Source organism: Heloderma suspectum, chromosome 5 (genome assembly GCF_057233095.1).
Source record: "Heloderma suspectum isolate Gila_16-S chromosome 5, 16-S_ref, whole genome shotgun sequence".
NCBI classification, from domain to species: Eukaryota; Metazoa; Chordata; class Lepidosauria; order Squamata; family Helodermatidae; genus Heloderma; species Heloderma suspectum.
In genome coordinates, this window is record NC_139462.1 from 93,091,101 (window position 1) to 93,105,738 (window position 14,638).

General features: G+C 46.3%; 1 long non-coding RNA gene across 2 annotated transcripts in view; it reads right to left on the bottom strand.

Moving 5' to 3' along the window:
• LOC146344126 (uncharacterized) overlaps positions 1 to 7,449 on the bottom strand; it is a 39,188-nt gene extending 31,739 nt beyond the window's left edge. Inside the window, exon 1 of one of the 2 annotated variants that reach the window (XR_014792586.1) lies at positions 7,375 to 7,449. This is a non-coding gene — a long non-coding RNA (uncharacterized LOC146344126). Of the gene's footprint in view, positions 1 to 7,371 lie in introns of both variants that reach the window. The other variant, XR_014792585.1, reaches the window with a different exon arrangement.
• Between the last annotated feature and the right edge of the window lie 7,189 nt (positions 7,450 to 14,638).

The following is a 14,638-nucleotide window of genomic DNA, read 5'->3' on the forward strand; positions in this document are numbered from 1 at the left end:
CTATGGGCGCCGCCATTTGCGTACGCGCTTTCTTTTTTTTTTCCAAAGTCAGCCGTGATAGGCTACATAAACATTTACGTAGCCTATCACGGCTGACTGCAGGGACGCAAACGGCGTCGGCTACAGCCGCCACCATTTGCGTCCCGGCAGGACAGCAGGATTTGCAGCCAGAGGGACGGGGCGCCTCCCCCCCGGCCAGAATTTCGGCTGGAGGGACGGGGCGCCTCCCGCCGGCCAGAATTTTGGCGGGGAGGGATGGAGTGCCTCCCCACCACTGCAAAGCAAGCTGCGGGATCAGGTAAGGGACTTTCGTCCATCCCTATATTATGCCCAAGAAATGAGGGGTATGCATACTATGACAAGCTCCTTCAGGCAACCTGGAAGATGATCCAGTCCAAACATTTGTTCCGAATCTTGATTCCACAACTGAATGTTTCTGATGTACTTGTCCATTTACTGAAATCTTAGTCATAGAACTGGAAGAGACCTGGGGAACTGTTTGGTTTTTTAATTGATTTTGATTGTGTTGACATTGTATTTATACTAGGTAACCTATACAATAGCTATCACGTCTAGCTATCTTATACATGACACATACTAGGTTAGCTATATACTAGGTTAGCTTAAGTATGATACAAATATCTAAATTCAATAAACAAAACAACAAGGGTTGACCAAAAGAAGAAGATAAGGCCATACGTTTTTCAACCAAGCACCAAAAAGCACAGACATTGTGAGGTAAAGTTCACAAGCCTTAATACCATATTCTCCCTAAGGAGGCAGAGAATGTGCAAGTGAATTTCTCTTTCTCTCGTAGCAGATAAATCATGTGGATAGGATTGAGGATATGTCATGCAGTAGTGACTGTGGGCTTGTAGACAACTGATGATGAACAAAGTAGGGCCGCCAAATTCTCTCTTCTTTAGAGCAGCCTTACCGACCTGGTGCCCTCCAGATGTGTTGTTGACCTGAACTCCTGTCAGCCAACATGGCCATGCTGGCTGGGAATGATAGGGGTTATAGTCCAAATTCAGATAGAACATATGTGATCCACTAAGGAATGCCAGAACAGGTGCAGCACTTTAAATAGACTATTTTAAACCAAATGAAGAGAGAACTAATGAACATTGAATACCTAAACAAGACAGTTCTGCAAACTCTGAAATTAGTTCTCAATACATAGCATAGGTTTTCTTTCTGTTGAATGTCAGTTATATGGTATTGGGGGACTAACATGGGGAATTCTTCCTTTTGTGATCAGCAATGTGTGATCAAAGGCAGAACTAGCACCTAATACTCTCATGGGTAAAGATTACACAGAACACAATAGGGTTTTCTATTCTGTCTATGTATAACTCTAACCACTGTAGCTTAGTCCGTTCAGTAGAACTCAAGGAGTGCTCCCAGCTCCTATCAACACAGGCAGATGTTCACCTGCCACATCCCAAACAAGTAATACAGAGATGGACTACCATCTTTCCCAGTTGAATTTCTGCCTGAATTTCCTGGAGACATCTGAAGTGATCCCTTTTCCCTTTTGTTCACTGCACAGGATTCAAGGCTCAGACAGCACTTTTGTTATAACCTCTTTATCTTACTCACTTCAGTAGAACTCAAGGAGTCCTCCCGGCTCCTATCAATGCAGGCAACTGTTCACCTGCCTCATCCCAAAGGCCTCATACAGAGATGGGACTACTATCTCTCCAGCTTTCTTTCTTTCTTTCTTTCTTTCTTTATTTATTTATTTATTTCATTTTTATACTACCCAATAGCCAAAGCTCTCTGGGCGGTTCACAAAAATTAAAACCAAAGAGCACGCAATAAAACAATACAAAATATATAAAACATTAAAACCATAGTAAACAATACAACCAGAATAAAACCAGAATACAACCTAGCAGCAGTGCGGGGATCTAAAATACAGATTTAAAACAGCAGAGCTAAAAGTAGGGATGGCAGAGAATTTCTCCACGAATCTCGGGGAGGCCAAATGCCAAGGCATTTGGCCCACCGAAATTGGCGGTGAAATTCTCTGCCACCCCCCGCCACCCCCCCGGGATGGGACTTACCTTTCTCAAATGTCCCTCTCGGCGGTGGGTCCCGGCGGCGGTTCGGCGGCGGTTCGGGGGGGCGGGGGTGGCGGCCGGTCTTCCGACCGGCTGCCACCGCCACCATAACAAAATAAAGTAAAAAACACACACACACACACACACCCGTGATAGGCTACATAACGATTCACATAGCCTATCACGGCTAGATTTCCAAAGTCAGCCGTGATAGGCTACGTAAATCGTTACGTAGCCTATCTAGGGATGGGGGAGAATTTCTCCCCGAAACTTCAGGGGGCCGAGTGCCAACGCATTCGGTCCTCCGAAGGTTCGGGGAGAAATTCTCCCCCCCTGCCCCCTCCCGGGGATGGGACTTACCTTTCATGAATGTCGCTCCCGGCGGCGGGTCCCGGTGGCGGTTCGGCAGGTCTTCGTCAGGGGCGGGGGCAGCAGCCGGTCTTTCGACCAGCTGCCGCCGCCGCCATTACAAGAAAAGTAAAAAAAAAAACAACGCCCCTATGACAGGCTATGTAACGATTAACATAGCCTCTCATGGCTAGATTTGCAAAGTCAGCCGTGATAGGCTACGTTAATCGTCACGTAGCCTATCACGGGTGACTTTGAAAAAAAAAAAAAAGCAAATAGCGTTGCCCTTATTTTCGCTGTAGTCTACGTAAATCCCTATGGGGGCCGCCATTAGTGTATGCACTTTTTTTTTTTAAGTCACCCGTGATAGGCTACATGACGATTAACGTAGCCTATCACGGCTGACTTTGCAGATCTAGCCATGATAGGCTACGTAAAACGTTACGTAGCCTATCACGGGGCTTTTTTTTTTTTACTTTTCTTTTGAAGTTCGCGGCCGGGGAGACGGGGCGCTTCTCCCCGGCCTGAATTTCGGCTGGGCGAGGCGGGAAGCCTCCCGCCCGGCCTGAATTTCAGCCGGGCGAGGCGGGAAGACACCCCCCCTCACATGAACTTCAGGGGGAGAAGCGAAGCGCCTCCCCCCCACTGAGAAAAAAGCTGCGGGACAAGGTAAGTCCCTTTCGTACATCCCGAAGCCTATCACAGGTGACTTTGGGGGAAAAAAAGCGCGTACGCAAATGGCGGCACCAATGGGTGCCGCCATTTGCATTCCTTATTTGGTCCCGGGTAGTCTACGTAAAGATTTACGTAGACTACAGCAAAAATAAGGGCAACGCAAATAGCATTTGTTTGTTTGTTTGTTTCACTTTTGTATTTCGCGGCCGGGGAGACGGGGCGCTTCTCCCCAGCCTGAATTTCATCCAGGCAAGGTGGGGTGCCTCCCCCCCCCGGCCTGAATTTCGGCCGGGTGAGGCGGGGCACCTCCCGCTGCGGCCTGAACTTCGGGGGGAGAACCGAAGCCCCTCCCTCCCACTGTGAAGCAAGCTGTGGGACCAGGTAAGTGCCTTTCGTACATTCCTAGCTAAAAGTCTAGAAAACTAAAATGCTAAAATGCCTGGGAAAATACAAAGGTCTTCACCTGGCGCCACAAAGAATACAATGTAGGTGCCAGGTGAACCTCACTAGGGAGCTCATTCCAGAGCCGGGGTGCCACAGCAGAAAAAGCCCTCCTCCTAGTAGCCACCCGCCTCACTTCCTTTGGCAGGGGCTCACGGAGAAGGGCTGCTGAGGATGATCTTAAGGTCCGGGCAGGCACATATGGGAGGAGGCGATCCTTCAGGTAACCTGGCCCCATGCTGTTAAGGGCTTTGAATGTTAATACCAGCACTTTGAATCGGGCCCGGAAATGGACTGGCAGCCAGTGCAGCTGAAAAAGTACTGGCGTAATATGAGCTCACTGGCCAGTCCCTGTTAACAATCTTGCTGCCCTATTTTGGACCAGTGAAAGTTTCCGGACCATTTTCAAAGACAGCCCCAAGTATAAGTTATAATGCATTGCAGTAATCCAGATGAGAAGTTATCAGAGCATGGATAACTGTAGTTAGGCTATCTCTGTCCAGATAAGGGCGTAGTTGGTATACCAGCCTAAGCTGATAAAACGTGCTGCATGCCACTGAGTTCATCTGTGCCTCAAGTGACAGTTCTGGATCCAAGAGCACCCCAAACTATGGACGTGATCCTTTAGGGGGAGTGCAACTCTTTCCAGAACAGGTTGAATATCACATAGCCTGGCAGACAAACCACCCACTAACAGTACCTCTGTCTTGTCTGGATTGAGTTTCAGTTTATTGGCCCTCATCCAGTCCATTACCTTTCCCAGGCCCTAATTCAGAACAGCCACTGCCTCACCTGGGTTTAATGAGAAAGAGAGGTAGAGTTGGGTGTCATCTGCATATTGATGGTACCTCAGCCCACACCTCCGGATGTCTGCTTCCCACGCTCTCTCACTCCCAGGACTGCTATCTATGCTAGGAATGCCGGTGGGAGGAATCTCTGTCAGCTGTTGGCCCTAGGAAGGATGAGCGCGCTCCTCTCCCAGGAGCAGCTGCTCTTCCTCAGAATCAGAACTACTCTAGGATTCTATGGGCTCAATGTCCACCCTGATAGGAAGATAGAAACAATATTCAAAGTGATCTTGATAGATTGGAGTGCTGGGTAGAAAACAACAGAATGAAATTTAATAGAACTAAATGCCAAGTTCTGCACCTAAGAAAAAGAAACCAAATGCACAGTTACAATATGGGGGATACATGGCTCAACAACACTACAAGCAAGAAGGATCTTGGAGTTGTTGTAGATCACAAGCTGAATATGAGCCAACAATGTGATGTGGCTGCAAAAAAGGCAGATGCTGTTTTGGACTGCATTAACAGAAGCATAGCTTCCAAATCCCGGGAAGTACTAGTTCCCCTCTACTCAGCACTGGTTAGGCCTCATCTGGAGTACTGTGTCCACATGTGGGAACCACATTTTAAGAAGGATGCAGACAAACTGGAGAGGGTTCAGAGGAGGGCAACAAAGATGATCAGGGGACTGGAAACCAAGCCCTATGAAGAGAGACTGAAATAACTGATCATGTTTAGCCTTGAGAAGAGAAGACTGAGGGGAGGTATGATAGCGCTCTTCAAGTACTTGAAAGGTTGTCACAGAGAGGAAGGCCAGGATCTCTTCTCGATCATCCGAGAGTGAAGGACACGGAATAATGGGCTCAAGTTACAGGAAGCCAGATTCCGGCTGAACATCAGGAAAAAGTTCCTGACTGTTAGAGCAATACGACAATGGACCAATTCCCTAGGGAGGTGGTGGGCTATCCCACACTGGAGGCATTCAAGGAGAGGCTGGACAGCCATCTGTCAGGGATGCTCTCTGACCTGGATTCCTGCACTGAGCAGGGGGTTGGACTCGATGGCCTTGTAGGTCCCTTCCAACCCTACTATTCTATGATTCTAAGCACACAAGTGGTTGATCGGAATTGGCCAAGCACCATGTCTGCATCCTCAGGCCTCAGTAACTGAAACTCATGCAATAAAACTGGACCAGACGGTGCTCTGAACGCCTCTACCAATGGAACTGCATTAATCGTGGTGTCCAATTCATGGCGAATCTGAGTGACTTTATCTTCAAAGTCCATGCAAACTCATCGCAGCATGCAACCGAGGGTTCCACAGTCTCTCTCCCTGGCCCAGAATGTAACAAGCCGCGAACCACTTGGAAAAGCTCCACTGGATGACACTGAGAAGATGCAATGCTGGTGGAAAAGAATTCTCTTTGCCACCCTCACCACCACAGAGTAGGCTTGATAGTGAGCTCTTACCTGTGTTCATTCAGACTCAGCATGAGTCCTCCTCCATCTGCATTCTAGCCGTCTCCCCTCTTGCTTTATTGCCCTCAGCTCGGGTGTATACCAAGGAGCTGGCCATTATTCAAAGCTAACATTAGGGATGGCGGAGAATTTCTCCCCAAAACTTCGGGGGCCTGAGCGCCAATGTGTTCGGCCCCCCGAACAAGTTTCGGGGAGAAATCCTCCGCACCCCCCCTGCCCCCCGCACCCCCCCCCCGGGACGGGACTTACCTTCACCGAATGTCCCTCCCGGTGGCTGGTCCGGCCGGCGGTTCGGCCGGTGTTCGAGCGAGGCGGGAGCGGCAGCCGGTCTTTCGACCGGCTGCCGCCACCGCCATTGCAATGAAAGGAAAAAAAAAACAAACGCCCCCTGATAGGCTACGTGACGATTCATGTAGCCTATCACGGCTAGATTTACAAAGTCAGCCGTGATAGGCTACGTGAATTTTTTTTTTAAAAAAAGAGTGTACGGATAATGGCGGCCCCCATAGGGAGCCGCCATTCCCGTTCCTTATTTGGTCGCTGTAGTCTACGTAAATGTTTACGTAGAATACGGCGAAAATAAGGGCAACGCTATTTGCGTTGCCCTTATTTTCGCCGTAGTCTACATAAACATTTACGTAGACTACAGCGACTAAATAAGGAACGCGAATGGCAGCTCCCTATGGGGGCCGCCATTCGCGTACGCGCTTTTTTTTTTTTTAAAGTCACCCGTGATAGGCTACGTGACGATTCATGTAGCCTATCACGGCTGACTTTGCAGATCTAGCCGTGATAGGCTACGTGAATCATCACGTAGCCTATCAGGGGGCGTTTTTTTTTTTTAACTTCCGCGTTCGCGGCCGGGCGAGGTGAGGCACCTCCTCCCCGGCCTGAATTTTGGCCGGGCGAGGCGGGAAGCCTCCCCCCCGGCCTGAATTTTGGCCGGGCAAGGCGGGAAGCCTCCCCTCCCGGCCTGAACTTCGCGGGGGGACCAGCGAAGCGCCTCCCCCCCACCGCGAACGGCCTTCGACGACAGGTAAGTGAGTTTCGTCCACCCCTAGCTAACATTGTTGCTCTGACAACTGTACATTACTCCCTTCAGTAGAAGTCAAGGAGTCTTCTCAGCTCTTATTAAGTTCCATTTCGTGAGCTGTTTGGCAGGCTGGTGGAGGGCTGAACCTGCTGTGAAATCAGAATGTGAGGAGTATCTTCCTCATGCACCATCCTCATGCACTCCTTATATATACACCAGCTTCCCACCACCCTACCTTTCCCAGCAGATTCACACACCCCCAACCCACTAAACAGAATCATCTTCTCTTTGTTCTTCTCAGCCACTAATAATTAGGGATGTCAGAGAATTCTGCCGCGGACTGAAATGGGATCGAATTCCCTTCAGTCTGTGCCACGGAATCCTCTGCGGAACGGCACCACGAGGCCCTGTGGAGCCAGCAGTCATGCGGCTTTTTTTTCATCATCCACAGAGAGTCGTGGAATTTTTGTAAATGAAAACGCAGTGTAGTATGCTCCGATAATAACAACATAAGATTTTTTTAAAAAATGAATTGTGCTCACCACCTTGTTTGTGGGTGTTCTTTTTAAATTAAAATCCTCCATCTCCATTTACTTTCAGCCAAAACACTTCCTCCTCCTAGGGGCTTCCCAAAAGAAGGCTGTCCTAGGTGTGCCTGAGCAATGCACTCTTTGTTTAAAGCAACGCTGTTTGAAAGAAAGAAAAAACCTTTCAAAATGACCATGCCGGTCTGGAGCCCTGCGTGAAGTATTATTCTCCCTGCAGCTTTATATTTCCACATCCAGCGTTGTTGTTAATGTTGTGAGGCTAAAATGGAGAGGAGAACCAACTCTGTGCATGTCTACTCAGAAGTAAGCCTTATTGAGTTCAATGTGACTTACTCCTACACATGTCAGCACCCCACTCGCCCCCAGCTCAGCCTTGTATTTCCACATCCAGCTCATTATCAAACCTCCTGTTAGTTATCTCAGAAGAAACAGCTGGATTGGGGGAGACGCTACACACACACACACACACACACACACACACTGGAAGAATATAGTTCTTCATATTCCCTGGTATGTTTATTCCTCATTTTGTCCATTCCCTGAGCATGTGCAGAGTGTGCTTTTTATTCAAAGAAAGAGAAGCTTGCTGACCTTTCTACTCATGCTGCATTTGTACAAGTGTAACTGCTTCAGAAAGAACACAGCCAAACAATGTGTGTTGCTGAGACCGGCCCAAAGTCACCCAGTGAGCTTTCATAGCCAAGTGGGGACTAGAACTCCCCATCTCCCAAGTCCCAGTCCAACACTCTAACCACTAGGCTACACCGGTTGTCTAACCACTACACCACTCTGCTGAAACTCATGAAAAAGAGACAGTATAATGGAAAGTTCTTTCTGAAGCAGTTACAGAAAGAACTTTTTTCTTTCTTTAAAGCAGTGTTGCTTTAAACAAATAGTTTATCACTCAGGCACACCTAAGACAGCCTTCTTTTGGGAAGCCCCTACAAGGAAGAGGAAGTGTTTTGGCTGAAAGTAATTACTGCATGTCAGGGCAGGGGGGGAAATTGTAAATATTTATGAAAAATAGCAATTCCTACGGAAGTTGTGCAGACTCACGGAGATGGCCGGGCACCGGAATTACTGTTGTCAGTACAGATTTATCTTCGTAATTTTTGGAGCGGAAAAAAAAGAGGAGAATTCTGGGGGCTTCTGAACGGTGGAACGGAGCACTGGTCGCAAACTGTGGAAGTCAAGCAGCACCAAAGGTACACAATTCGTACATCCCTACTAATAATATGAGGTGAATGGCAGTTATTTCCCCCTCTCAACATTCTAAATCTGCTGTGGTGGGAACTGGGAGAAAGTGTGCTACTGATTATGCCTGGGCTTATGGTTATTCTCATTGACTATCATTACATGTAAAAAAAAATAGCGTATTTTAAAGACTAAATGAAATGGAACTTTAAAAAGAGAGTTTTCTTTGGACTCCAATACAAGAATAGAAAGCCATCATTGTTTCAGGTGAAAACTCTCTGATCCCTCCAAGAATTGTGATTACAAAATGTTCACCAACCTTTTTCTTCTCTTTTCAAAGTCACTTTTGACAAAGGGAGTTTGTTTTTACATTTTAACTTTTTTACATTTTGACTTCAGGCTGCTCTTTCTCCCTCAGTATTTCACCAACCTCCTTGAAATTATAAGGTTATATAAAAGCAACACTTCTCTCTGGCTCCAACACATTTCAGAAAGATTGGTGAAACCATTTCAATTTTATGAAGGTTAGAATAACTCACCCCCCTAATTACCATTTAAAATGGTAGAACCCCCTTTTTAAAAAATTACCAGCCTTAACAAAGGAGACACTAGTGTGACTCCTTCATAAACAAAATAGGAAACATACCACAGGGATGCTGATCCCTATAGTACAAGTAGTAACATCTAGACTAGCTTTTGCTTTATCAGCATGACATGGAAGGATGCTGGAAACATGTCCCATATAGTCTCAGCACAACACAGCAACTGTTAATTAGGGACATCAGAGAAATCTGCACTGGAATCAGATGATTTTGGATCTTAATGAATCTGACACCCCCGCCCCCCAATTCTGTGACTTTTCTTCAGTCAGGCAGATTCCATGGTCTTGGGAACTATTTTTCTAACTTTCTGGAACTGTGTGCAAATTTAGTATAAGAAACATGCACTTTGGCCATTTTTTACTTGGCAAATTTTCCCCATAGGCTAAAGGATGAAACTGTGCATGGGGAGGGGGGATTTGTGCATTTTTGCAAATCCAGATGTGAATTTGCACAAATTCGGAAACTACCCCCCCGCCCCAATTCCATCAATGAGCGGACGACAGAACGAAAGGTTCCTGACAATCCATGAAACTCAGATGGGATGGATTTTACTTGATCCATACATCCCCAGCTGTAATACCCATGGATTGCATGGATCACCCTAATCAAGTGAAGGACTCCAAACTAGGAGGCACATATTCCTGGAAGTGGAATATGGTGTCATTCTGACCTACCATGAAACTGGGACAGTCTCTGTGGTGAATGGAGCTTTATATTATGGCTACCATGTGGATGCCTGTCCCTCAGTTTCTGACAGGATGTCCATTATATTGACACAACTGTCAATGTTACCAGCGTGACGTGGAAGGATGCTGGAAACACGTTCCATAGTTGAACAGGAGAATGTTTAAGGGCTAATCCTCATAACACAAAATCTAAATTGATCTGATATATTGATTTTGTTCTGGTCAGCTTCACGTTCACTGACATTTCCTAAACAATGTTGTTGGCAATTAAGGCTGTTGAAGAGCTGAGCTTTCTAAATCAATGTAAAATACTTGGCAAAGAGTTCTCAGGGTTGTACAAGGTAATTAGTTCTGTGCAACACAAGTGAGGTTCTATACATGAAGAGAGAGAATACCTAATTTCTACAATTCATACCAATTAAATGTGGTGGATACCACTGGTCCATCGGGACACCTCTCATTTAATGAATTTGTTACATCTTATCTTCAAAATGGGCATTCCAGAACACCCAAAATTGTGTGTGTGTGTGTGTGTACACATACAGTTTCTTTCTTTTTATCATTTCTTTGACTTGCCACTGTAAGTGGCATCAGCATAAACTGTGTTGGCAGCCTAGCCCCCATTTTACATCCCCTACAATGTAGGGGTGTACGCAATCCACTTACCATTCCAGTCCGGGGCATCCACGGGGGGGAGGCGATCCCTCCCTCCCCCCGGAATCCTCTCCGGCCGGCACCGCTTCACAGTGAGTCTGTGGAGCTGCCAGCTGGGGACGTCCACAGCTGGACGTCCATCCGCTGCCGGTCTGTGGCCGCAAATGGCATCCATTACGCCATTATGCTATGCCAATGGCATAACGGATGCCATTTGCGTCCCTGCTCTTTGCCGTGATAGGCTAAGTAAAGATTTATGGGGCAGTGGATGGTAGGGATGGCGGAGAATGCCGCCATGGATCGCAGTGAGGCAGAATGCCAGTGCATTTGGCCCCCCAAAACTCGTGGCAGAATGAAGCCCCCCATCCCCCCACCCCGCGAAAGGCATGTGAAATGGAGCAGTCACCTGATGCCGTTCATGCTGCTCTGCGAATGGTGGCCACATCTGCAGCCGCCATTCGCTTCACCATTTTAGCCGCATGATAGGCTACGTAAATACTTACGTAGCCTATCATGGCTAACACAGGGACACCTTTTGCATCCCTGCAGAGGCGGTGATAGGCTACGTAAATATTTACGTAGCCTATCACGGCTAACAAAGGGAACACAAAGGTTGCTGTATGGTTTATTTTTTCTATTACACATCTCTCCATTGCTCTGCAGCCCTCCCAGGCTGCCTGCACTTCCTGATGTGAAAAAATCCAATGGAAAGAATTACCTCATGATGAATTCCCCTTGGATTTAATTAAAGTGTGAGAAGCTGGGGAAGATGCAGGTTGCCAGATAGATGCTTGTACAATGAAAGACAGAACACTCAGTCACACACTTCTTGGCCACCTCATAACGAAGGTAAGCACAAGAACCCTGAACCCAACCCATGAGAATTTCTCCAAAATTTTCTTCTCTCTTGAATTTCTTTTCGAAAGCCATTCATTTTCTATCAAATTCAGAATGGTTAGGGGAAAAAATTATCTGTTAGCCCTGTGCTTATAACTGGCCATTGAAATAAATACAACCTAGAAGTACTTAGCTTTGGCTGAATAATGCTCTTGGGCAGCCTTTCGCAGTTGCAGGGATGAATTTGAATGGGCAGCGAGATCTTCTGATGTGTTTTCAGTGCTGAACAACTGGCTCAGTCATGCTTAGGGATGTCAGAGAATTTCGCCACGAATCTCGGGGAGGCCGAATGCCAGCGCATTCAGCCCCCCGAAATCGGTGGCAAAATGGTCTGCCCCCCACCCCCCCGGGACGGGACTTACCTTGGGAAAATCTTCCTGGTGGTGGCGGCTCCAGTGGCGGTTTGGCGGCGGCGGTGGCTGCAGCGGCCGGTCTTCCGACCAGCTGCCACCGCCGCCATTTCCAGTAAAAAAAACAAAAAAAAAGTGATAGTCTACATAAATGTTTACGTAGCCTATCACGGCTGATTTAAAAGAAAACACACACACGTGTGTATGCAAATGGCGGCGCCCATGGGCGCCGCCATTTGCATTCTTTATTTTGACATGTCTTAGTCTACGTAAACATTTATGTAGACTAAGACGGTGAAAATAAGGGGAACGCAAATAGCGTAGACGCCATTTGCGGACCCGGCTGGCCAGGATTCGGGGGGGGAGGGACGGAGCGCCTCCCCCGCGGCCAGAATTTTGGGGGGGAGGGACGGAGTGCCTCCCCCCCAGCCAGAATTTCAGGGGGAGGGATGGAGCGCCTCCCCCCCACCGCAAATGTCACCCTTCGAAAAGGTAAGTGACTTTCGTACATCCCTAGTCATGCTACAGATGCCACTATATATATAATCAGCTCATCTTTTGAAGCTAAGTGTCTCATTGAGTTCAATGGGATAGACTTAAATATAACTCTCCCTTTTGGTCAATGGGAATTTAAAAAGTGTTTAACTTTGGCAGGAAATAAGTGCATGTGCGCGTACACATACAGGGAGTTGTTCTTGCTGAAGTCATGGTAAGTCAACAAATACTGTCTTCAAATTCATTTTTAACATTTTTATGTTAACTCATATTATGATTCTTGAGCTGGATATAATTTTTGTTTGTTTAGGTTTTCAGTATCCTTTACAGTGTTGCCCAAATGGCAGATGGGATATCATGATGCATGATTCAGTCTTGCAAATTTGGACAATGTGCAACAAAAAATACTGTTCCCAATGTAGTTATTAAATTTTTATCCTACATTCTCAAAATTTGTGGGCCTACTTTGTCTTCTCCCTGTTAAGGTATATCAGAAGAAATAGGCAGTACATAGTATTTTTCTCCAATTCTTCTTTGCATACTACTGTGCTATGCTATGATGATTCAAATGCCTGTGCAAACTATGAACATATTGGTGCTGTGTAATCCCTCACTGCCTTCTGCAGCTCACCTTCTCTGTCTGTCTGTCTGTCTGTCTCTCTCTCTCTCTGTGTTTCTCTGTCATGTGTGAAGTGTATTTTCCCCCAACAAATACTTAAACATTATCACAATTTCATGAAGTGCTAATTTATTTGACAGTCAACACCAAGGCAGCAAAATGTGTGATTCTGGATGCATTCAGGCATAGCATGAGAAAACAATAAAGCTTAAGGGGGGAAATATTTGAACATCTTGTTGGTGCTTGTCACAAGAACAGCACAAGTAAAATCCACAGTTCAATGCTGTGGAAGTTATGAACATTGGAGGTAATAATTCAGGTTGGCTGCATATTCTCCACATTGTTTAGTACTATGAAGGAGGAATTGAGGCTTGGGGCCCAATTGAATTTGCATGTAATATGATGAAGGTGTAATTGATCCCAATGGCAGTTGTTTCTGTTTTTATAGACACTCTTGTGTGGTCAAATGCTATAGGGCAGGGTTTCCCAAATTTATTTTTCTGAACTAAAGCTGGAACCACACCTCACTCTTACATCTGAAACTCTTTACTTTTACAGTGCAACTCTATGAATTCTGAAGTAAGTCGTATTGTGTTCCATGGCACTTACATAATTATGATAAAAAATAAGTGAGCCCCAAGATTCCAAATAAAATTTATTAGCAAACACACTCGGATTAATATATATCGTGCCTGATGCATTTTAAGTTCTTTTCTTTATACTTCCTCACAGTCAATAGTATGTCCTAAAGTCAGACTGAAGCATTCAGCTGCTGGTGCTGGTTATTGTTGTTGCATTTTGTTAGGATGGGGGTTCATCAAAACTTCCCTCATAAGAATGATTGAAACTTCAAGGGAGTGAAATTCTTAGATGTTTCATACCGGGGGATTACCTTGAATATGAGGTGTGAAGGGTGCACACACTCTTTTTCTTCCTTTCACTTGGGAATAAAAACATTTCCACTGCCCTTGGGCACAATAACATTAAGGGTGCAATCCTGTTCATGTTTAGATGGAAAAAGGTCCTGCAACTGAAAAAGGTCCAGCATGACTGGCTGGGGAATGCTGGCAGCTGCAGGACTTTCTTTTTTGTCTAAACATGCATATGATTGTGCCTTAAATCATGTAGCATCATTGTTCCCATGAGACATTCTTCCTGGCAACATTGTTGAGCACCACACACTAAAGGCGCCCACTGCCTGAATGCAAAGGTCTTAGCTTTTTGCTGCCTCCACCCCCCAAAGTCTATGAATATTCTCCCAACACTTTTGGAGGGATGAATATTTGTCCGGGTATGGGGATGGGAGTATATTTGGCTCAGTATGCATGTATCCCACTATTCAAAAAAAGAAGTTATCCACCAAACTCAACCCTGATCTGAAATACTGAGATACATTTCAGGTCGTTTGTTCTTCCTCAGAGGCAATAGCATATCAGGTATTATATATCCATTGCAGTGAGTTATAGAAATAAATTTGATTCTGCACTTCTGTGTTCTTCATTCTTTCTTATGGATGTTAGAGAATTCTGCCACGGACTCCAGTGAGGCTGGATTCTTTAGAATCCGGACCCCTGGAGTCCGTGGTGGAATGGAGCAATCCCCCCCCCCGCCACCCCACAAAACTTCCCCGGGATGAATCCTACCTGTTGTAGGCTGTCTGCTACCCTCGTCTGTGGCCGCGAATGGCAGCCCCGGTCTGTGGCTGCCAATTCTCTCGCTACTTTTGCCGTGATAGGCTACATAAGTATTTACGTCGCCTATCTA